Source organism: Nipponia nippon, unplaced genomic scaffold (genome assembly GCF_047370975.1).
Source record: "Nipponia nippon isolate SJK-2023a ecotype South Korea unplaced genomic scaffold, ASM4737097v1 scaffold_1, whole genome shotgun sequence".
NCBI lineage: Eukaryota > Metazoa > Chordata > Aves > Pelecaniformes > Threskiornithidae > Nipponia > Nipponia nippon.
Genome location: NW_028262290.1, coordinates 85,251,843 through 85,276,574, shown reverse-complemented (window position 1 = coordinate 85,276,574; position 24,732 = coordinate 85,251,843). Strand labels below are relative to the sequence as shown.

Sequence of the window (24,732 nt, the reverse complement as noted above, 5' to 3'; positions counted from 1 at the left end):
TCCACAGCCTCTCTGTGCAACCTGTGCCAGTGCTGTCACCCTCACAGTAAAACAGTTTTTTCTGATACTCAGAGGGAACCTCCTGTGTTTCAGTTTGTGCCTATTGCCTCTGGTCCTGCCACTCGGCAGCACTGAAAAGAGCCTGGCTCCATCTTATTTACACCCTCCCTTCAGGTATTGATAAACATTGTTAAGATCCCTCTGAGCCTTCAGTCCCAGTTCTCTTAACCTCCCTTCATATGAAAGATGCTCCAGTCCCTTACCCAGCTTTGTGGCCCTTCACTGAACTCTCTCCAATAGCTCCATATTTCTTCTGTGCCAGGGAGCCCAGAACTGGACATAGCACTCCAGGTGTGGCCTTACCAGTGCTAAGTAGAGGTGAAGGATCACCTCCCTCTACCTGCTAGCAATACTTTGTCTAATGCATCCCAGGATACCATTATTTGTCTTGGCTGCAAAAGACACATTGCTGGCTCATGTTTCACATGGTGTCCACCAGGACCCCCAGGTCCTTTTCTGCAAAGGTGCTTTCCCCAGCTGTCCTTTCTGCAAAGCTGGTTGGTCATATACATATGGTCATATACCATATACATATACTGGTGCATGGGGTTGTTCCTCCCCAGGTGCAGAACTTGCACTTCCCTTCATTGAACTTTGCAATGTTCCTGCCTACCCATTTCTTCTGCCTGTTGAGGTCCCTCTGGATGACAGCACTTGTGTCATCAGTAAACTTGCTGAGAGTACCCTCTGCCCAGTCATCCAGATCATGAATGAAGGTGTTGATCAGGATTGGACCCAGTACTGACCCTTGGGGTGCACCACTAGTTACTGGCCTCCAGCTAGACTTCGTGCCACTGATCACCACCCTTTGGGCCTGGCTGTTCTGCAAGTTTTTGATCCACCTCACTGCTCATCCAGCCCATGTTTCGACAGCTTCTCTATGAGGATCTTATGGGATCTTTACTGAAGTCAAGGTAGACAATATCTACTGCTCTCCTCTAATCTGTCAAGCCAGTCATTTCATCACAGACATTTATCATGTTGATCAAGCATGACTTCCCCTTGTTGAATCCCTGCTGACTGATCCTGATCACCTTCTTGTCCTTCATGTGCCTGGAAATGGAACATCAGGAATTGGAAATGGAGTTATTGTTATTGAACTGAGGTTGTATACAGAGGTGATAGTATATATCTGTTGCGTCACACATTGTACAGTGACAGATGGGGAGATTAGAGATAGTGATCAGTATAGGTGTGTTCCCTTTGTTTTTAATTTACACATAATATGTGAATTTATTTACTACAGTAAGAAGAAACGCAAATTGCAACTGGAAATGAACATACGATTAAATTCCTTACATTGTAATGAGGTGGGTAGTGTTTGCACAATGTCCCATTAACATTACAATCAGTGTTATGAGAACAAATCCGTGTTGTTCCATACTCTGCTCTCATTATAACCTTTGTATTTCCACATAACCATACTGTATTCATGGAGGAAACAATAGCAAACCATGCTAATGTCAATTTCATCTCTGTTTAATTCCACTGACTTCATTTGCCTAGTGGCTAGTGCTTACAGTGAAGGGCATAGAAAGATAGTATAAGCATCAGAAGGTGAAAGTCTGACCTTATTTACGTGAATGGGAATTTAGCTATGGGTGTCTTTGTAGTTAAAATTGCTTCTGTTATTTCAAGACAATGCAGATACAAAGGGAAAAATCTTAACTGAAATCAAGCTGAAAACTGTTTTGAATTTGTATTATGCCTACTTAGGAATGAATTGATCAGCCAAACTTTGAAATTGTTTTTAAAACAAACTCCAAAAAAACCCAAACCCTAAACCTACTTTATTTTGATTTTAGTTTCTTAAATTGTTTATAATTGCAATTAAAATACAATACGGAACAAAACATCAAATATATTAAAAAAAAAGAATATTAAGATGGAAATATTGGAGTTTCAGGTGCACTTTTAACTTGTCAGAATGAATTATAAGAAAATGAAATTTCAAAGCATTTTAATTTAGTCATATGTTTGCTGACAGAAAAGCTCTTACTAATGTACTTTTTAAAAATTTTCATGTAAACTGAATTCCCTGGATGACAATGTTTACTTTATGAAATGCAATAAAAATAAAATTATGTTAGTTTCAGAAAAGGTAACAGCTGACATAATGACAAGCAATCATGCCACTTATTTTCTGTAGGTGCTTTTTCACATAGCTGGCATGGATAATTTGCTCAGAAAATAAGATATTGACAAGATATTGTATAAACAACTCTTCCCCTGGCTTTGCTGCCTTGCCTTGCCCATCTTTCTCAACTCGAGTAATGAAGAAATATGCCATGTGCCTCAGTTATTTCACACAGAGGCTCTGCATTGGTTCTTTGCTGAGGGTTTGTTGAAGTATTCTAGAGGAGTTACTTGCCTTTTAAAAACAAAAAAAAATATCAAAACTGTGATATTTCTTTCCCCTATTTATATATCCTGTATTGGCAACAGAAAATAATGAAGTTATAGACCAGATTTTTTCCTTCTGACTGTATAAAGTTAAGGTCCATAGTCTACACCTAAAAGTGGTTTCAATTCAGATTACCATTCTATGTTTTAGATCAATTTATAGATGCTCAGAAACACTGTGTATCAAATAATTTTCATTTAGGTAGCTACTCGATATTTATTTGACAATGAAATTGTGGGGAACTATTTATTTATTTTAATTGGCAGTACATTGGCGTGCAAGACAAATTCAGTTTTATTTCAAGGTTTCAAGATTTCAAAATGAGGTTCTGTTTCAACCTGAAAATGTCTCATTTTTGCATCAGTTTGTGATCTATCTGGAAAAAATAAAAAAAAAAAAAACATTTTAAACTTATTTATTTCAGAATTTTCAAGGCATTTTTTCAGTTTTGTCTGAAGGAAAAAATAATTAAATTTTAACTACTTACAATTTTAGTTTTCAACAGAATTACACCTTTGCATGCAAGGTGCAATATCGAAGGTTCATATCACAGTACATAACTTTCTGCACTGTTCTCTAAGGGAAGTGTTCTGTTCACAGATTCCCCCATAATATCTTTTGGAAGCAGTCTCCTTGTACATTGATAGGGAACTATGCATAAAGTCAAAGCTAGCTGTGGAGAGTGTATTAGTTATGGAAAGTGTACAATGTATGAATGCGGACATGTGTGTCTGTGTGTATTGTCGTGAAGATACCTTTCAATTTTTAATTGGTGATTCACTGCTATTTGGAAAATAATTCCCAAGTGCAAAGGTGGTGTAGTTATTGGAAGTATTTGCTTTGTAGGCCTCTGTGCTTCACTAAGTCGTAGCTGCTATTGTGATAGAGAATAGATCTCAATTTTTTCAGCAGGAAAAGACACTGTGTTCAGTGGAAAGGTCTGGTTTCTTTGTTTTGTCGGTAAGAGAATGTGATTGAACATTTACCGGTATTTCCTTAAAAGTGGAATACGTGAATACCATGATCTCGGAAGGAAATTGCTTGTTGCATAACAGCCGTGTTAAATGATAAATTATGGGAGTTGCACTGTATACTGAATTGAGAATAAGGCGTTTACAGTGTCATTTAAAAAATGAACATAGAATACCCATATTGTTTACAGGAACAGCTATCATACATCTACGTCTGACTGATGTGAACTTTTGGCTGTGGAATTACAATAGCTATCTTTCACAGCTCTTCTCTCATTTATGAAATGATAGATTTATCCTGTGATGGTATTGCAGCATAAGCCTCTTTTTGTTAAGGAACACAGCAACTCACCCAGGCTGTGTCTGTTCTCTTCTCACTGATATCAGTCCTGCCTTTCGGTTTACCTCATGCATAGCAGGACTTAATGGGTATTTAGAGGCAGAAATAGTAGGGACTGGATGGATAATTTCTTACATTGAAAATGTACCCTGTAGCAAAAGCATACCTATGAGAAAAGGCTTAATGACTAGTAAGATAACATATCTCAGATATGAAAGTAAATTTAAGCAATTTTATTCTTCATCTTCCTCTACTCCTTCCCCCAGCCTGGATCATAGAGGAAAAGTATTTACAAAATGATCAAAATCTGGGTAAGGCTGCTTTGATAAAAACAAAAAAAAATCTTTAGAGAGTAAATAGTAGAAGGAGACCATTTAGTTATAAGTTTGACCATGTACTTAGATAGCCTTGACTAAGTTAAGAAACTTAATGCTGAAGTTCCACTCTATAAAAGATTTATATCTGTCTAACTAAATGGTGTGCTCTGAGTATGTTGATAGTTTGCAATGTGCATTTAGGATCTTAAAGAAGAACACTTAAGCTTTGCATTTTTTAAAATTTATTTACCAGGTATTTTTTTGCTTAGTTGAAGTTAGTTTGTACTGTAGATATATTACCTGATCTTTATTGTAGTAAATTGACATGGCATAATATTAGCTCATAAGACTCTGTGGGAATGTCTGTTCAATAAGGTAGGGAATGTAGCTGTGCAAGCTTGACAGGGAAAGACGAAAGACAAAGCACTTGACCAGAATGTATCTTTTTAATTTTTTTTTTTTCTCTACACTTCTACTAAAGGAAACTTGTGGCAAGTAATGATGGGATTCTGCTCACCTAATATTAACTGTCTAAAATTTTGGCATTTGATCTTTGCAAATTGTCTATGATCTTTTCAAAATCGAAGGGGGAAGAGCTAGATGCCAGCCAAGAATGATAAATCTCATTTTGAGAAAGAAGTCTGTGTTCAGGTGGAAGAAAACTTACTGACATTCTTCTCTGATAATGGACTATCAGTAGCCTAAATGACTAGCTTAAATTAGATGATTAATTATGATGGTGCAAACTTAATGTAATAAATCACTCTTGAGAGCCTTGTACAGTTTTAATGACATTGCAAGGCATACAGGAATGTTGCAGCATTCTTTACAATGGGACTTAGTTGTGAAAATTAATGCATTTGCACCAAAGCAGACCTGCTAAAAACTTCTGAATGGTTTTGGTTAGGATGTTGTTTACCACCTTTTCTTCTTATGAATAATTCCATCTATGTGTACATTTGTATATCATATATTTTAGCAATGAGTTATTAAGAAGTTTCTCATTTTAATTACATGTGTGTATATATATATATAACCAATGCCTTTTTTGCTTGTTCAAGAGTTGTGATTCATAAATAATTTAAGTAAACTATGGTTATGAACATGATTATGACATTAGAAGTCAGTTTTGGAAACGTTAAGAATCAATTTAATAAGTACGTTGAATTTTTTGGCTCTTATCTGCACAGATAAGGATAGTCTCTTGAAGAAATGTATGCAAGGTCTGGCCCACAATCTATTGGCCTACAATTTCATGTAAATAATCTCACTTAACTAACTGGAAAAAGTTTCTTTGAGACTGTAGTGAAACAAGTTGAAGCATAGGGTGGATTTTTTTGATGGGATGTGAGGGATATGTTCTGCATTGTTCCTTTGGTCTCAAACTTACTGTTTGCTGGGTGTGATATTGTAAAGAGTGTATTTAGGCAGCTAGCTTGCAGTTAGCTCTTTGTGCCTTGCGATGCTGTTACCTGTATTGGAGCTAATTAGACTAACTCAGATATGTCTGTGTGAGTTGCAACCATTCCCAGTCTGCTTGCCATTGAGGATTAAATCACGCCTAAGTTCTGGAACATGAATATTTGTACCTGATGTTTTACAAAATGTGGTACTTTTGAGCTTTGTGGTGTGGGACCTGCATGAAAAGATTGCTAATGTACATAATACCAAGTGGAAGTGAAGTGGCTGGAAATATGCCTTTTAGTAGTGAGAATGAGGCATAGAAACAGACAACATTGTGCTGCAAATTAAAGAGTACAATGTCATTACTGTTGCCATATCTTTCCTGTATTCGTCAAAAAACAGTCTGGAAAAAGATGCACACAAAAAGGAAGATAATTTACCATCTGAGCACATTTAGATATAAAGGATGAAAAGTTGAGGGGAAGGTAGACATAAACAATGTGAAAGCCCCAAATACTTGAAAAGCAGCACAGCTACTTAGAAAGGCCACTTTTGTAAGTATTTTAATTATTGGGAGACTGACTGAAACACTGTAAAAACCCGTTGGAAGAACAACAACATATACTTACTTTTAGAGATTGCAGCAGACATTGTCTATGAATTTCTGTTGTGTTAGATCCATAGTTATACTCAGATTGAGGATTTTTTTCTGACCCGTCCTAGCCATTATTTTATCATTCTTTGTTTCCCTGTTTTGAAGATTTAGGGTTTTGAAGAAGTCATGTGTGTGGATTTAACATTAATCTCACACATATATTGTCCCGAATCAGAAAATAAATGACATGAAGTGTAGAAGCCTTCTTCTATTTTGTTTTCAGGTGTTGGTTTTGAATTCTAGACTTTGCATGTCTTTCATTAATACAAAACTTTTTCTCTGAAAAAATAGTACTTTCAGAATTAATGCTCAATGATACAGCACAGTAGATTAATCCATTATTACAACACACTTCTTATGCAGGTGCTTACTTAGAGGTTTTTTCCAAGACATGTATTTTACCACTGTTTACAAGGCAGTAGAGTTCTATTCTATGAGTGTAAGTCTGTATTTAATTATTTTCTAAACCAAATTAAAGCAATTTCATTCTGGTATCATGTTCATGGAGATCAGGATTATTTATTATTAATACAGTGTTTTCTTCAAAAAATTAATATTTTATTATTAATATAATCATAAATAAATAATTTGTATCTTTTATATCATTAATGACATAGGACAAATATGCTTTCGGTTGATTGCAAATGTGCTGCTGTGCAAATGTCAGTGTGATAGAGAGAGTTTACTTTATGCCATTTCCTATAGTTTTAATTAAGCAATAAAAGAAGACATCCAAAATAATTACATACCATTTCCTGGTTGAAGAATACAAAGCTAAAGCCTATGCAAACATAAAGAGTGTTAGAAAAAAAAAAAAAAAAACCTAACACTTTCCTGCTTAGCCTAGGATAACCTTAAGTACTTCAAAATATTAGCATCAGCAACATTCAGATGGTATTAACAAATTTTAATTAAAGATGAGCTGATACGTAAAGCTAGTTTACTTGTAGGTCCCAACATCTAAGAACCAGTATATGCCTTACCTTGATAACTAGTCATTTAACTTACAGCATTGAACTGCATAGCACTGCCTAGTTTTTGACACAGATTTAGGTAAAATAAATAAATAACAATCATTGTTTAAAAGAACTTGATTCCTAAAACAGTAATTAAGTTTCTATAACCAGCACTTCTGAGCTCCGTCCTTGCTGAGCAGCCTCCACATATAATTCTGGAGACACATAGATAAAATCAGTATCTTCCTTTTAGAGCTGAAGTATGTTGAAGAAAGTAAACACAAGATGAAGCTTCAGCAGCTTATTCATAACCTGGCAGTTATAACACTGACCTGGGAAGAAACTCAGGGCTTCTGGTCCATGTCCTTGCCATTTTTATGTCTCTTGCATAAACAAGTTTTTTTTTCCTTTATGCTGAGCCACATCACAGCTGAGCCAGGCTCTTTGTTTTCTTTGCCACTTTTCCTGTCTGCTAAAGTCCTTTCTGCAGTGCTCCAGATTTCAGCAAGAGTGATCTGTGGCCTTACTCAGACCTCCAGCAGGTTGGCCTAACTAAACTTCACAGACAAAATGCAGTATTTGTTTCTGGCGTGATATCCTCGTGTCATTACTGAACATCCTTCTCAACAGTTCTGTACCTGTGATCTGTTATGAAGTTTTGTGATCATTACTTTTTTGTAATAACATAAAAAACATTGTATCACAGGAGCTAAATAAAAATTTAATCACTGCATGAAATCACACATTTAATAGTGTCATCCTGATTACAGCATGCTGCAGAAGCTCTTCCCAGTCAATTTATCTCTCACGGCTACAAAATTTGAGATCATAAGTGGTAAGTTTCTTGCTGTTGTCAGTGATTGGATTGGTAAGCATGTGTAGTGGCTGCAAAGCTTAAAAATGCTGAAGCCATGATAATGTTGTGTTAGTAACATCATAATAGTGCAGATAAAGGCTTTATTCCACCTTGTCATTTACAGGGAAAAATTCCTGAATGTATGTCCTAAATACATTTTATAGGGAAAATTATTTTTAAGAAGATGTAGAACTCAGAAAGAGAGAAAACTCTGATCTTTACTTTCTAAATCGTACAGAAGCAAAGAAAGATATATTTTGATTATTCTTTTTTGGAATAACAGTTTTCTTTCAGGTTCTTAGAGCTTGGGAAGCAGATAATTTTCCAAGACACAGAATAGATGTATCTATTATATAGGTAAATATATTTTATTCTATCTCCAGACAAGGGCGTAACTTGAGAGAGAAATGTACAGGGTACAGGAGTGGGAGCTCCCCTTTTACCACTGAACCTTGCAGCACGTATCTTACTGTAGTGGTTGAAATTAACAGGGGCTTTTTTGCATTCCTCTTCTCTCCTCTTCATTCTTTTTGGGGCTTTTCATACTCTTGGATATTAGTGTAGTGTGAGAGTTTTGAATATGAGAGTATATAGATTGTTCACCACCTTGCTTCTATTGTCACTGATCAACACAATACAGTATTATATACAAAATGTCAATGTCTGCATGAAGTGCAACTGAAACAAACATTTACCATATCAATGGAGCAGAAAGCAAAACTTCTCAAAGAGGGGCAACAGTGATCTTGACTCAACCCGATTGTTTGTACATCTGGTAGATTTTGTACAGGTCTCAATTTTGTTTAGATTGTTCCCAGTGTGCATGGAGCATAAAGTACTTTGAATATTTTTGTAATCATTTGGAGCTTTTTGATTTGGGTAGGTATGTGTAGTATACTTGTTAGGATTCTACTGCAGTCCAAAACCAATCCCCAAGTTCCTATCAGCTGTGACATAGAAACCAGTTTTTGCTCTTAGATCACTCAGTCATTCAGTTCATGGATTTAGCTTGGATATCTCGCATCCCCAGTTGCTGTCCCAAACTCCGGGCAATGATATATCTCTTACAGCCTTAATGAAATAGTCTTCCTGCCAGCAGTACCATACAATAATATGAACCCATGTTCTCCTGTAGTCCTAATGTAAAAGCATCTGTTTTCCTGCAATCATTTGGGAGATCTGGATTAAAAGGAAGTTTTTATTGTAAAACTAAAAAAAAAAAAGTTAGTGGGAAACTTAGAGGATTGAACAGAGGTTATTTGGAAAGCAGAAAGGCAAGGTTTAAGAGGCAAGTCTATTTTGTTACATATAGTTTGAAGTGAATCTGAGATCTAGATCTAGTCTTATAGACCATATGCTTTCTCTCAGCCTCCCTAGATGCAAAATGAACCAGCCATAAAAATCCTACCTGAATTTATGCCACGAGGATTAGGCAGTCTTTGCATTTAGTTGATCCAATTTTGAGTACAGATAGCCCTATGTCAAATGAGATGCCCAATAAATCAGAATTTTCTAGTTTCCTGACCTTAGTTTTTTGCTCATGATTACTTTTACGATTTTGCCAGTATCAAAGAACAGGCTGTGTTTTGTTTAAAAAAAAATGTGAAAGTGCACAATATGTTTTGTTTGTCAGTTCCATTTTTTTATTTGTGGGTTCTTTGGCATACTGAGTGACTGTATAATACATGGTAGGGCTAGCACTGCCTGCCCTCCGGTGGTATGTTAAATTCTTCACTGGAATCTTACGATTATTTGCTGAACCATCACCATAATTGTCCCATCTGCCTCCATTTCTTTCTGGTTATAAACATCTTTCCCCTTACTCCTCTCCCCTTTCTCTACTTTCCATGGCCTCAGGCAGGTCACTTGCCCTCTCTGCTAATGCTTCTCCATCTGTAAAATGGGAATAATCTGAGTTGTTGAGAAGATTAATTAGTGAATGAATATTTGTGAAGCACTTGAAAGATGAGAAGCACTAGATAAAGGCTAAGTAGTGTAATTATTATTCTCAGAAGTGCCTTCATGAATAGGGAAAAAAAAAGATACAGAGTTTCTGCAAACTCCGATTAATAATCAGTATAGATGGTTCTGGAGATAGCTGAACACAGGCTAGTTGGCTATGCTTGTAAAGAGACAAATTGACATGAATGAACATGTAGCATTTGCATTTCTTACCACAATTTTTGACAGACAATGTTAATATTACACATTTTCACATCAATCATGAATCACAACTTGCAACCATGAGAGAAAATGCAACTCTGTGAAGTTCGGAAGCGAGTCCTGTACCTTCCACCTTCCAAATTCTTCTACTCTCATTCCATGTATGTGAGTGTCTTTTAAACATGCTACTTATTACAGATGCAAATGGAACTGAGAGAGTAACTGAGAATAAATATTTTAAAGTAATATTCTACAGTTTCAACTTTGTATTGTGATTATAAGACCATCTTCTCCACTCCCCCTCCAAAAGGGAGGTAATTTCCTAGTGCTATAATTAAGCCATCTTTCATTCCTCCATATTCAGAAAAAGGGGAAAGAGAGGCTAATGGCCCAAAATGAGTATGATCACATAATGATACTTCCTGTCCGTAAAAGATATAATTACTAACCTGAACAATTTTTTTAATGTATCATATGATTCATCCGTCTTCTGTGGCTAGAGAATCCTATTCAGTTTAACTGCTGGAGGCCAAATTGTATTACTTAACGAACTGTCTCAAACCATGTCGTCTTAAAAAGAGATAAAGGGTGACTGTGCTTTGTGGAAGCATGTTCTCTTCCAACGTTTCCACAGCAAGACCATATTAAAGAAACTCTGTTCCAGCATGCTCTGTACTGGTTTGTAGCAGCAAGCTGCAGTGAAGAAGAGTTTAAGATGCTACTTCTTTATTCCCTCTGTGGGGTATGATGCCCAAGTTTATGTTGCTGGACTATTGCCTCTGCTTCCCTGAGTGAAGGGGCTGCAGCTGAGACATGGCTTTTGCTTGGGCTGCCTGAGCTAAGGAGGCTGGTTTTTTGCTCCGTTCTCCTCCTGTCTCCTTCAGTTTCCTGCTGGCTAGAACTGAGCGTCACATTTTGTATTGTGGTCTGATTCTGTGTCTTCTGAGCTTTTAAAATATTGGCATTAATAGATCCCATTGGAAATAATGACTACAGGATGGAACAATTAAGAAGACAGTTTTGTATATTATTGCTTTTTCATTCTTCTGTCTCTGCTGATCATCTAAGGAAAATCTTAGGAAGCCTGATAATCACAAAGGCCCATGAGACTGATGTTTTTGAAGTGCGGGATAGAATCAAAAACAGGTGGATGAGGAATAACATGCAGCTCTGCAGAAGGAAGCAATAATTTTGTTCAGAATTTTGTTATAGACTATAGATAAGCAAACTAATGGGATAGTAATACGTAGTGTGCTGTCTGTAATAGGAGGGCATTGGAAGGGTTAATGATGTGAGTGGTACAAACAAGAAGAAAACGCGACAGGGTTAGGCCCTGCTAATCGTTGTCAGTGTCTGTGTACTAGGTTGAAATCTTCCTGTTCCTTGGTATCCAAAAATAAGATCTATATACATTATGCAGTTTAGCTTCTTTACGTCATGAAAGCCACTTAACTTATTAGACACTTGGATGCAGTACAATGCTTTCGGGAGTAATGGTCTTGCAGTAGGCACATGGAAGGAACTAAATTACTTACATTCCTGAAAGGTTCCAAAAGTTCTGCTCTGCTCAGAAGACTGGGATGAGGGACTACCTTACCCTCCTGTCCACCATCAGCTTGGCATGGTGTAGCTTGAGTATTCCCACAGCAGAATCTAGCCTAAGTGCTAACCAGCATGGTCACACATGAAGGGAGAGTGCTGACCCCAAATGAGAGCTTGTCTTACTGGCCACTGTCCCCATGAGCCTATTCTTTCAGAGCTTGACATCAAAATAATGTTACAGGTACTCTCTATAGTATAATCCAGCCTTCTTCCCTGTTTGCTGTAGAAAAGGGAGTCATCCTTTACAGCCAAGGGACTGGTGTCTGTTATCTGAGAGAAAACTTGCTTCAGACCATGAAGAATGAGAGAGAACTAGGAATTAACAACTTTCCAGTCATGCTCCTTTATAGCATTTCCAACTCCTCCTGAACAGTAGTTGAGGGAATGTGATGCTAAAAGTGATTTTGTCAGCACTTCATTCCTTTTCCTACATAAGATTTTTTTACGTGTATATGGAAAAAATGCAGCTGTTATTCTCCCTCTATTTTCTTCTATACCTATCCATTCTAACACTGCCAGAAAAGGCAGAAGGATACCTTTCCTTCTAAGACTGCCAAAAAAGAGAGCAAAAATACAAGGAAGGAGGAAAGTTGAGAGAGATGGGGAAAATAATCCTCAGAGAAGAAAGACAGGAAGTGCTTGTGGTACTGGAATTGTGTAGGAAGAAACATTAATAAGGAATGAGTGTATGGAAAGAGAGCAGATTATGGTAAGAAACAGGATGTTTCATATGCCTAGAGAACATGCACATTAAAATAACTTGAAGAAAAAAAGCAGATTTTTTTTTAAGAATTTAAAAAACAGATTAAAAGATGACTCTGAAATGGACAAACTGAAAAAGAGCAGCGGAGCATCACGTAAGGAAAAACGGTCAAGGGTAAAATTAAAAATAAACAACAAAACAGAACAAACAAAAAAAGAAACAAAACCAAATTCCCCAAAGTTAGAAGACTAAAAACTAGTCAGATACATGCAAATTAGGATTGCTGGAAAGTTTGGTTTAATTAATGTTTATATTTGTTACTATATTTTTCTGAGCTTTTTCAGAAACCAGTAATATCTGTACAATCTCAGGCAGAGATGTTGTCACCTCCTAAGACCTGATTTTCTCTAGGTATTATAAAAGCCCTGTGGTTCCCCTGAAAAATGGACAGATATGATGGTTTATGATGCCAAAAATGTGGCCCTTAAAGTGTGTTAGATTTATAGTATTAGTCTGAGTAACTAGCAGAGCAGGCTTCAGCTATAAAAATGCCAGGGAGAATCCCAAGACTGAATTGCAGTTCAGTTTTGTCCCCTTCAAGGGGACACAAGCAACCCCTCCTTATTCAGACAGATGGGAACATGGAGGCTAATGGATAGGTATAAGATATTTATGTGGTTACAAGCAGTATATTGCATCCCTGCGCACTACTTTCTGCACTGTCCTCTCTCCCCTATCCCTGCATGTTAAAGCAAGTGGATGGAGAAAGGGAGTGAGCAGACAGATTTTACTGGGAAGTTGTTGTAAATTGCTGCTGAGACAGGTCATACCACAAATCACACTGTTCCCTTCACCTGAACAAGAAGGATGTGGGGGAGGAATTGTACTTTAGAAAGGATGTCCCTGAGTCATTCTGTCTCCCACGCTGCTCCTGTGGTGCAACTTGCAGGGTGCTCCCGTTTTTTCTGTTATGCCTAAAAGATGTCTATAGCCCCCAGCAAAAAGGAGACCCAAACCAGAAATTACATGTCACACTTTGCTACAAAACCATGCCCTTGGTTACAGCTGTGTAACTTGCTTTCAGTTTAACAGTATAGGTGTATTGCTGACAGAAATTTTCAGCAGAGATAAACTAACTTCAGGTATAAAATTTCCTCTGTCCTGTAGAGTACATTCTAGTAGTTCTGAGGTTCTCAATTCATGCAGAAAGACATACCAAACAGACTGAACAGAATTTGGATTCTATGTTTTAACAAAACTGCCTTTAGAATACTTATCTGTAAATACATAGTATTGCAGACACATATATTCAAATAATTGTCCATTCTGTTTCTTTATTTATAATTATGGACAACCATAATTTATTTGGTGCTTGAACATGAACTGTATTCCTCTGTGATACAAAGTATATTTTTCTCAGAGAGTAGTAAAACTGAAGAGGCATAATCAAAACAGTGGTGGCCTGTTTCCATTTAAATTCTTCTTTCTACCTTTATTTCCCCTTTTTCTTTACCAGATATGAATACATCCTTAAAAACATTGTCCTCCCATGTTTCCTTTCACTCACAGGGCTCTCTACCCTCTCTACCCGTCAATTCCCTACTCCTGTGAAGAACAATGTTCCTTTAATATCTTCCAGAACTGAATCGTGGAGTACATAGTCACCACCAGCCTTCCCACTGTCACTACACTTTTGGTACTGTTCTACTGTGGTATTACAATGCTCCAAAACTTGCATTCGTTTCTTTATGCATTTTGTGGACCTTCGCTTAAATCCAGTGTTACCTGTGTCTCTTAAATATCTCCAACATTGTGGGGATGCCTCCAAGGAAACAGAAAGCACTAACATTGAAATGTTTCAGTCTACCACTCTAGCTTAATAAAAGTGTATGACAACACTCTAACCGTACATTGCATAACATAATCAGAAATGTCTTAAAGCAATATGCTGTACTACTTTTCTTATCTTTGGAAGTTTGGCCTAAGTAAAAAGAATGGTACTGATTATTATTGCTAAACTGGGAGTGAGAACAGTGGTCAGATAAGAGCAAGAGCACTTTGGATTTTTCTGAGCCCGTAGAGCTACCAGAAGGAGAAGCCTGATGAAGTGAGCGGTTTTCCACTGAGTATGGCTAGGATTCAGCTGTTTCCTTCCATCCATATCACATCTTTACCTTAACATGAAGAACCTGTTGAACTACAGTGCTGAATGTTCAAGATTACACTTTTTGTTAGATGCAAACAAGTTTCCTGTGTTGTCTGTACTCACTGTGGTCAGAAAGTTTGGAAAAAAATGATCCATATCAAAAATAACATATTGGATGATGGTGCAGGAAGGTTGATCTTTGAAATCTGGTATAATATTCATTGATGACAAATTGTATTGCTTTTACATGAGATCTCACTAATTTATAAATCTGCTGTACAGTTCCACTTAAATTGATGCAGCTATGCTGATGTAAGCCAGATGAGAATTTGGAGTTGAATCTGCTCAGCTTGTGCTTTTGAAATTAATGAGGATGAGAGTAAAATTTCAGTGCTAAAATGCATGGCAATTGCCAGGTATTACCGAGAGTTATCTAGTCTGGTTGTCCCTGGCTGCCGTGGGGTAAAAAGGATGCCAAAATGCAGAAAATCTAATGGTTGTGAAAGTTCAAATGGTTTTCTTTTTCTTCAAAGCATTTTTAATGTGTTTAAGTGGTTTATTATTCATATGTATTTCTCTGGAGAGATGAAGGATAAGGATGGTTTTACTCAGTCTTTTCTATAAAGTCTTTTGTTCTGCTGATTTCGCTGCTATCCTAGAGTATTCCCACACTTGATTTCTAGTTACTGTTTTTCCAACCAAAATGAAGCAGACAATAACTCTTTTTGTTAATTACTTATTAAAAAATAAGAAAATACCGAGCAAATTGACACTCAATATATGATGTATAGCATATCTTTTTCATAGCAAAGGATCTTTTGAACTGTAGAAAAAGCATAATTCAGTATGTTGAAGCTATGGGTATAGACACGATTCACTTCTAGTTCATTGAGTTCCTGGGCATCAGCAGAGCTGAGGCAACTGACTGTATGTGTGATATGGGCCAGCAGAAAAGTTTTGAATATATTAGCATATAGGTGATTCCATCTCTTTTCTTACTGATCTTCTATGGCCTTTTGTTCTGTACTGAATTTACATTGATGCATGGTAGTTCGTGTCTCTGAACTGAAGATCTTTACATGAATATTAAAAAACTGACACTAGTATAGTTTTCTGTATTTATTTTGGCATTCAGTCTATTCAATGACCAATTTGGGAAATACAACTCTTTTAAAAAATGTTATTCATCTGTTAAAATATACTCCAAACCAACTACATTATTCTTTTAATGAAGCATGAGAATCTAATGACCTTTGACAGTAAAAATACCATGGCTTATGCGATGATACTGTAAAGGTCTTCTAAATTTTATTACTAAATGATATTAGGTGGTAGAGGATTTTTTCCCATGATTAGTATCTTGCCTTGCCCATGTGGTAATATTTTTATTTCTCATTGAGGAACAGTCCTGGAACAAGGAAGATTTTCTTGTGTATATATTTTAAATCCTATCGTGATTTTAAAATTTTCTCACATAGGTATATTTTAGTTTTTTGCCAGTCATGGCTTGTGGCAGTGAATTGAAAAGGTTAATTATGGCTTGCGTGGAAAACTATTCCTTTTTCTTCCCTTTTTCTTTTTTTTTTTTTTTTTTACTGGTTTAATGTACTGTCCCCTTTGTATAGGAATGAAAGAGGGTTTTTTAGAATTTTAGAAATTTTTTTATGTATATAAGTGATTATATTATCTCTTATTGAAGACATATTACTTTTCTGATCTCCTTGCTCTGAACTACCTCTGTCCATTTATTTAGATGACTGATAGGAACTGAATTCAAAATTTTAAGTTATATTTAGGATTGGGAATAGGGCCTGAGACAACTAGCTTTGCTTTTGTTATTTAGACTGCAGCAAGATTTATGAGCGATTCAACTTATTGTTTCCTTTTGTTAACACTGATTTTAAAATAACAGTTTCTTACCCAGTTGTCCAAGTCAACATTAAGTCCCAATTATTTCTGCACAAACTTAAATCATGTTGTCACATCAAATTTTGTCACTTCATGCTTCAGTCCCTTTTCTGGACCCAATGTTTTCTTTTTTGGACCTTTACTTGTGGTAAGAAACAATTAAAATAATTCAGTTTTGTACTATGGGCTTCTGATGAATGTTGACTTTTAAACTCTAAAAAAACAATCGTAACATTAATTGAGAAGGATTACAATTATATTATAAGAGTGGAATTTTTAGTATAAAACTACTGAAAAAAGATTTGAAAAGGGGCTAGTTACAGGAAAAGTATTCCTGATATGGAGATCTCTTAGGCTATGGAACAATAGTTTAAGAGAAGTGTTGAAAATTGCAGGTCTGGTGAGAGTTAGGACTCGACTAAACAAAACAGCAAGAAACCTGAAACTGGAAGCTTTCAGGAATAACAAAGAAATTGTCTTAATAAGGTCTTTTTTATATTTAATTTTTTTCATTGTATTTGAAATCATAAATAATGCAGTGTGTGTCTGTGAATTACCTGTTTCATGAGGGATGCCGTGTCAGAACAGATAAGATCATAAATGTTGGGATGACTTGCTGCCCATTCTGTGATACAAATTTATGGGTAAGGAAAGCAACCTCTTTTTCAGTGAGGGCTGTAGCAGCAAATCACCTTAGTCTTGACACATGAAACCCATTTAGTCAAGCTCAAGAATATGTTTACGTTTCGTATGAATGCATGTAAAAGCCTTCTTATTTAATTAATTATTATTTTGTTACTGTTAGTCCCAGGTGGAGTGGGAATCCCTGGGTAATAGGCCTTCTGTAAATCATATTAAAAGATAACCTATGTTCTAAAAAAATTGATATTTGAATATGAAATATTGCCAAAGACAGTCTTATAATCCAGAGTTTGTACATGGAGGAGCTTTTGATTGGTGGGAAGAGAGAGGCACTTCCAGAGGAGGATCATGAAAATTATATAGCTACCACTGTTAGGGTAGAAAAGTCGGTCTCTTCATGCTGTCTGTGTAGTGGGAACATGGGGTTTATTGCCTGTTTCTCAGGCATTACATTTAGGGTGACTGCAGTTAAGGTGAGAAATCATTGTCTTCTGTGTCTTGCTAAACAGATTGGAGATTCAAACTTTTCTGGTTACTGCTGAGTGACGTAAGTCATGCGATACTGTTTTCTCTGTAATAATAAGATTTCTGATGTGAATGCCTGCAGAAAGTAAATATGTAATCCATTTCCTCTGCCATTTGCTTAACAACTTAAAAATTGCTTTCTAGACTGCTTATCCTACTAAAATACAATTATACTAATTTACCTGAAAATGGATAAAAACAGATCCAAAGTAAATACATGTGATTAAGAATTTCTTTATGTGTTTATGATTATCTTTGTTTCAGCATTCATAGAGTAACTTACGATAGCTACATATGAACTAACATTGCTACTATGGGTTCCAAATCTTCTATTTAGTTGCTATCAAAATAAAATTGTATCCATTTTATATTGGTGCATCAGACCACCATTACTAAACATGTTGTTCTGTGAACTCCTCTCTTAGTCACAAACAGCTATTTCCATGGATAAATCTGAATGGAAAATTGAGTCAACTGACTAGTGCCATAATTGTCATCCAAGAAGCAGGAAAATAGCAGATAAGAATAGTCATAAAAGTTGATATACTTTGGCTGAACTCATTTGACCACATAAGCCTGAATACTTGGTACACAAAAATCTGCTTTCTGTAATACCCTAGAACCAAACACAGGTAACAAATACAGACCTGTTTCTTCTTTCACTCTGCTTTTTTTTTTTTCCATCTAAATTTAAACTGTCATCTTTAATAGATTTATTTGTATCAGTATAAGTGAAAGGCAAATTAGGTCCTTTAAATGCATTCCTTGTTGGTTTTTTCCCTCTACTGCAAGTGTAGAAGAGAACTTGTATTATTGTGCTTTGCTACTGATTTTATCTCTATGTTGAAGAGTCCTTTCTGTACTAATTTGGCATTCTTTCTCTACATTTTATTTAAATTGCCACATAGACTTGTTAAATAATTCTAGTCTGTTTGGGTTTTGTTGTTCTTTGCTTTTTCGTTCCATGGTGATTGATTGCCATCTGGGGGCTAACATGAGCCCACCATGCTGATTTCACTTATTCTACCCATTAACTGCTATTGTCTCCAGGGTCAGAGACAAATGTATGAATCCACTTTATCTCTCAGCTTACAGAACATTTCATACAGTGAGCCTTGTATTACGAAACGGCTACATCAGCCTCTAATTACTCAGCTCTACCCTGCGTTGAATGCTGGTGCACCTTGAGAAACAGCATGCAAAAGTACATTTGTTTAAGTCCTCAGATGGTTAACATTGTGCATAACCTCCTCACAAATTACAGCCTCAGCTGCAGCACATCCATTAGTCTGGAAGAATGAAGATTCCCAAGCGGCCCTGGTGCCTTTCCCAATTCCCTTGTGACCCACCAATCCTCTCAGTGCTTTCTCTGCATGTAGGGAGTGTTCAGAGCTAATCAGGTCAATGATCATCTCACGGCTCAGGGGACATGACAGGAGCCTATCACAGCAGTTACACGATCTTCCAGACCTGAGCACGCTTGCTGAGAATCTCATGTTAAGAAACATTGCTTTGGTGCCTCTTCTCTCACTCCCTAGGAGCCTCTGAGGATTTCAGCTTATCTTTCTCTCTCTCTCCTTTAGACAGTGAAGAGTTCAACATCAACAAAAAAAGACAGAGCAGTATGCAGCTACCCGGAGGGTGTTGATTGAAACTTAGATTACCCCCAAATCACTGTTGATTTGACTGATGCTCCAGCTTTACCAGAGAAAAGATTTCAATTAAGGTAAGTGCTGCTTTATCTGGCTGACTGCATCATGCCGAATTTCTGCATTGAAAGTTCAAACTGAGTAAACTGACAGCCTGCACTGCAGCAAGGGAGCCGGTGCCGTGTCAGGAGAGGGCTGGGGGCAGTGGCAAGTGTCCCAGCCTGGAACTCCTCTCTGGAGGAATTCAGGTTTTAAGCAGCTTCTCATGAATGGCTGCAGTTATTTCCGATTTGGTGGTTCTCTGAAGCTTGAAAAAAAGATGTTAGAAACGTGCAGGGGTGTGAGAAGGGAGGAGGAACGGCAAGTGCACTTTCCCCCTTTGTGCTTAGTACATTTGTTTGGGGAAACACAACAGCAGGAAAGCAGAAGTACATTATGGTAAAACTTCATTCTGAATAAGGTACGTCGTTCCTTCACAAGCAGAAACTCGTAGATGTAAGGCTTCAAAGTCCCATGGCATTTAAACGAGACAGAAAGGGATTTTTGAAATGTGAGTCAAGAACATGCATGCAGCTTTCCAGGTTACTGTCAGACTGAGGGCTGTGACTGGTGTGTGTAGTGTTATACTCGGAGGCTGGTGGGGTTTGCATAGCTACTTTTGCAGGATTAGCAGTTCTGTGGGGGGATAAGGGTGAGTGGGGGTGCTGGTTCAATACGAGTGGCCAGAAAATTAAACGGGGGGAGGGAGTAGTGTTTGAAGAGGGGGAGGATGTATTTTTTATGGGGTGATAGAAAATATGGCATATCAAAAGAAATGGACTGGTGATTGAAGATCTTTATCTGGAAAAGAAAAAACACAGAGTATATGAGGGAGGCTGTCTTGAAAGATTAAACGATTAATAAGAAAAAGTCAGAGATGCTTATGCAGCCTGGAGTTAGTTAGATGACCTAGTGTACCTACGGCATATTCATCCTAAAATGTCTAAAGTGAACTGAATTTGATAGTCTCGTTCAAGTCCACAATTAATAGCTATGCTGTCAGGGGATATAATTAAGGAGCTAGTAAACAGCCCAAACTTTTTAATACTTTAAGGGACCAAATTAAGATCTGTTCTATTAAACATGTCCATGACCTTTATGTTGACCACAAAATTAACACACTGTGTTTAAAAATCCGTCATAATAGGGAGAAAAGATCAATGGAAAGTTAATTGATTTCAAATCTTGCTGTCTTAAACAGATGTATAACTCCTAGGTAGTTTATAAAAGTGTGAATTAATTGCACTGCTTTTTTCAGCCAATACTGTTTACTGCCATTAAATATCTGTATCATTGGTTATCATCCAGTGTTGGTAATACAATTCATAGCACTATATCTTGCATTATAAGCTCAGGTACTCAATATGGCGATATATTTTTTCATCCAAAAATACCTCCCAAGCCCCTGCCCCACTCCACTCTTCCCCTTCACCCCCACCAAAAAAAAAAAAAAAAAAAGCACAATTCAAGGACATGCAGGTTTGTTATTTATTCCATTAGCTTTTTCAGTGAGGAATACCAAGTTCTCTTTCTCACATAAACATAAGCATATGGGAAAATGACCTGAGGTCTTGGTGGAATATACTAAGAATACTGACAGTTCTAACTGTCTATCAGTGTGCTCTCCTTCTTAAAAATGATTTCTGAAAGTAATGTTTTTTATAACGGTGACTCAATATGTCCACTGTTTTTTTGGAAAGGAAGTTGGTTTTGGAAGTAGTTACAAGCACTGATCCTCATTTTGGTGTAGCATATGACTCACTTCTTTTTTCATGTTACGTTAATATGACATTTACTAAGTTTTGTGCTTCTTCCACCCAGAGATGCAAGTCTTGACCAGGGTAGAAATATTTCAATGCACAAATCAGCTTCCATTATACCTGCCTTCACTTTTTTTCTGTCGTGACTAATCAATGCTTTCTTAGCATAATTAGTATTCATTAATATACATCAGAGCATTCATTAAAAAAATCGAAGGACAATAATTTAGTGTGCTGCATGGAAAAATTTCTAGTGTAAACAATTCCTATGCAGTCACCGACATCCAGGTTACATACAAATAGCAGGAACTTCTGTTCCAGTCTTTCACAAGGACTGACTACAAACATTGTTTGACATGATGGCTCTGTTCCCCTTTTGTCTCACAAAGCTGTTGCTGTAAGTAAGAAATAAATAAATCACACTTTCATGGCAGTGTGTCTGTGGGTCTCTAAACAAGTCTTACAGATGCACTCTACATCTCTATTATTATTTTACAATATCAGATGTTTTATCTGCTTCTAAGTGAAGAGCACTTACTTTCCGGTATGCTAGCCTCAGAGGCTGTATGAGATGACAGTTCACCAAACACGGGGAAATGCTGGTTTTCCTCATGTTTTAATAAAAATAGACAATAATGCTATAATTATTTTCTGATCTTTTCCATTGTTGGGTTGTGGGCTTGTTCATATGTAGTGACGGTCCAAAAGTGACCTTATCAATATGGGAAATATCATTCCTCATTAAACAAATAATTTGGGGTATATGATTCACTGAAGCTTTTCAGACTTGGTAAACATAGGAACACATGTTACACAGGAAGGCAGTGGAAGACATGTCAGTATAGCCTAGTTCCCTCTCTTGGACCTTTCTTTTTTACTCTAAGGCTATATCAAATAATATTAAGTATCTAGCTGTATGCAGAGTTCAGCTTTATTTCAGATATTTAAAGCTCTTTGAATGAGGCCAAAGTTAATTTTTTTTGCCTTAAGCTACGTCTCCTTATTACTGACAGAATAGTACAATTGCTATCTGGCCTGAGTCCATTGAAAATTAGCATTTGATGCTAATGCTTTAATGTTTTAGGAGCATTTTAAGGAAATGTATTAAATTGAGGTTTGGAAAGGGGTAAAACAAAGGAGGATCTCCGAAAGCTGACATAAAACCAACCATAGAGCAGCAAGGAACAGTCCTGCTAAAACAGTGACAGTGATATATGAAAAAGAAAACAACTGTTAAGGATTATAGTTAATAATCCAGATAATGTAGGGTAAAGAGTTATATTATGTCATTTCAAGAGGCTAGGGTGAGAGTGAGATAGGATACGCTTCAGGGGTTAATGAGTTTCCCCAGTTTCCTTTCTCAAAGATATATGGGAATTTGCTTTACCAGAAAGGGAGGCTTTTCAAGCCCTGTGTTATTAACATGCGTTGGAGACCTAACATCAGCTTTCCTAGCGAGACCATTGTGTTCCACCAGACTCTTGTTATCCCTGCTCCTTCTGTTATTTTCGTAGTCTTGTTTCCTGGGCGCTAATTCTTGCACCTCTGGGTAGCACCTTCCTCTTCATACAGCTTCTTTTTTTTCCAAATGATTTGTGTTTCCTTTCATTCTGTTTCTCTTAGCATTCTCCCTCTTTCTTTCCTTTCCTTTTCTTCATCTGCCATGATTTAATGCTTCATCACTTTCACATCCATTCCCTTCCTTCCTATGATGCTGCAAGGACATCGCTTTTCTCACTTGGTCCACCTGTGTAATTTTTTGTTTTTAACTGAAACAGAAAACCCCTCTGAAAACACTCCAGTACTCACATGAATAGGATATATGTGCTCCAACACTCTACCATCTCTTTATCCCCTTTTCCTGTATTTTTAATTGGTTTAGGTTGTACGCTCTTTGTGACAGAAGCTGTATCTCAGTGTACAGTAAGTAGCTACCACAGTAAGAGGCAGTTCTGTTTCCAGCTTTGAAGTCTATGTGGGTGTCTACGCTGCAGAAATTGCATGCTCTTAACTGGTTCATGGAAACAAAGCTCTGCAAGGTTTAACTCAGATACCTCAGGATGTCATTGTTCTTGCAAAAGCATACCTTACAGTTAAAAAGAAACATATACTGCAGTGTGTATATTTATATATATGCTTGCTGATATGTAAGTTCTCAGCATATTTTCAGGGGTTGTTATTTTCAAGTTACTGTGAAAGTTGCACCTTCTGAATGACTTCTCAGACTCATAATTAGCTGATTTAGAGGCAAATGTAGTGTTTGCTACTACTTTTTCCTGGCTTCTGTTTTTATTGCTCATTGTCATAAATGCACCATATTAAAAAATGAGTTTCAAACCTTATTTTCATTTGTATTAATAGAAACTTTCACTAAGGTCCACTTGTTTTGAAGAGATGTAACTCATTGAAGACATTGAGTTTGGCATGTGTCACTGGATGAATATTTGTTGAGGCAGTAATTTTGTAGCAAAACTTTGAAGCTTCAGTGGTGTTTTCAGAGGAAGAAAGCTTCAGTCTGCTTTCTTGTTGAACCTTCATGCCTGGTAGTTTGAGGGGGAAAAAAGTCTTTCACATAGGTAATTTCTATATTAAAGCAAAATGCAAGCCTATATCACCATGCTTATTACCGGACTTGGTATTTAGCAGAAGTCAAAGACATATGTTTTACAACACTAATTTTGCAATGGATCATTTAAAGAGGCTTCTTTTTCTCCCAGCCAGATGGGAGCTAAGATATTGCATTGTGAGACTTGGTCAGATTACTTTAGGAGCATCTGTGGTTCAGTTTCTGTCAAATGTATCACTTCAGTTTTGAGGGTGAAGAGAGTCTTCCTGTAAAGATCAGACTCGTTGATGTACACCAGACAGTTCTGGGGATGGAGGGGCATCTTTCTTGTGCAGATGTCTCAGCTGTCAATATTTTTTAAGGCAATGACTGCATTGGCTGACATATGTATGATGTAAGCTATGTTTACTGCCCTGTGTCCCAGCAGAGTGTGATTTGGGGTCTGTGAGTGCTGAAGTCCATCTCTGAGCTATTGCGCTGAATGGCCCAGACCTGTAATCACAGCTCAGACTGGAAACCTTTATGGAGACATTCATAAGAAAGGTATAGGTCTGAGATTCAAAATAAGAAAGTATCAAAGCATCTAACTCACAATAAAGTGTTGTCTCCCACTTAAGTTTAAAAGTTGTATGTTTAGGTACCAGAATTATGTTGTCCTTCAACTTCCAGAGTACAGTATATTCAGAACAGTCTCTAAAGCAGATGATAAATACTCAGTTAAACAACTTGGATGAGGAATTTTTGTTTCCAAATTTAGATCAGATTTATTATTGTTTTCATGCATGCATTTACTCACTGACCGCATTAATACTATGTCCAGCACACCAAATATATTTACATAATACAGTTGTGACTGACTTGGTTAGAAAAACATTTGAAATTCTTTTTTTTTCCAGTGAAGGTAAATAGGATGCAAACCCACTCCTTTTCCAGAAAACAGATGAGACTTTTGACCTTTCTTGATCAACAGTCTGGTCCAGCACTCATCCCAAAATCCAGCTTTTTGACCTAGGTCATTTAGAGTCTATAAGCACTAGGTAGGTTCTTGGCTGCTCTTCTGTGAAGG

The 24,732-nt window shown here is 36.9% G+C and overlaps 1 protein-coding gene across 4 annotated transcripts in view; it reads left to right on the top strand.

Moving 5' to 3' along the window:
* Window positions 1-24,732, top strand: part of LOC104015341 (cadherin-12) — a 589,747-nt gene that overhangs the window by 324,186 nt on the left and 240,829 nt on the right. For all 4 annotated transcript variants that reach the window (XM_087761238.1, XM_087761232.1, XM_087761247.1 and 1 more), the window contains one exon: window positions 19,236-19,378. The gene's annotated coding sequence lies outside the window, so the exon portion shown is untranslated. The remainder of the gene's footprint in view (window positions 1-19,235; window positions 19,379-24,732) is intronic.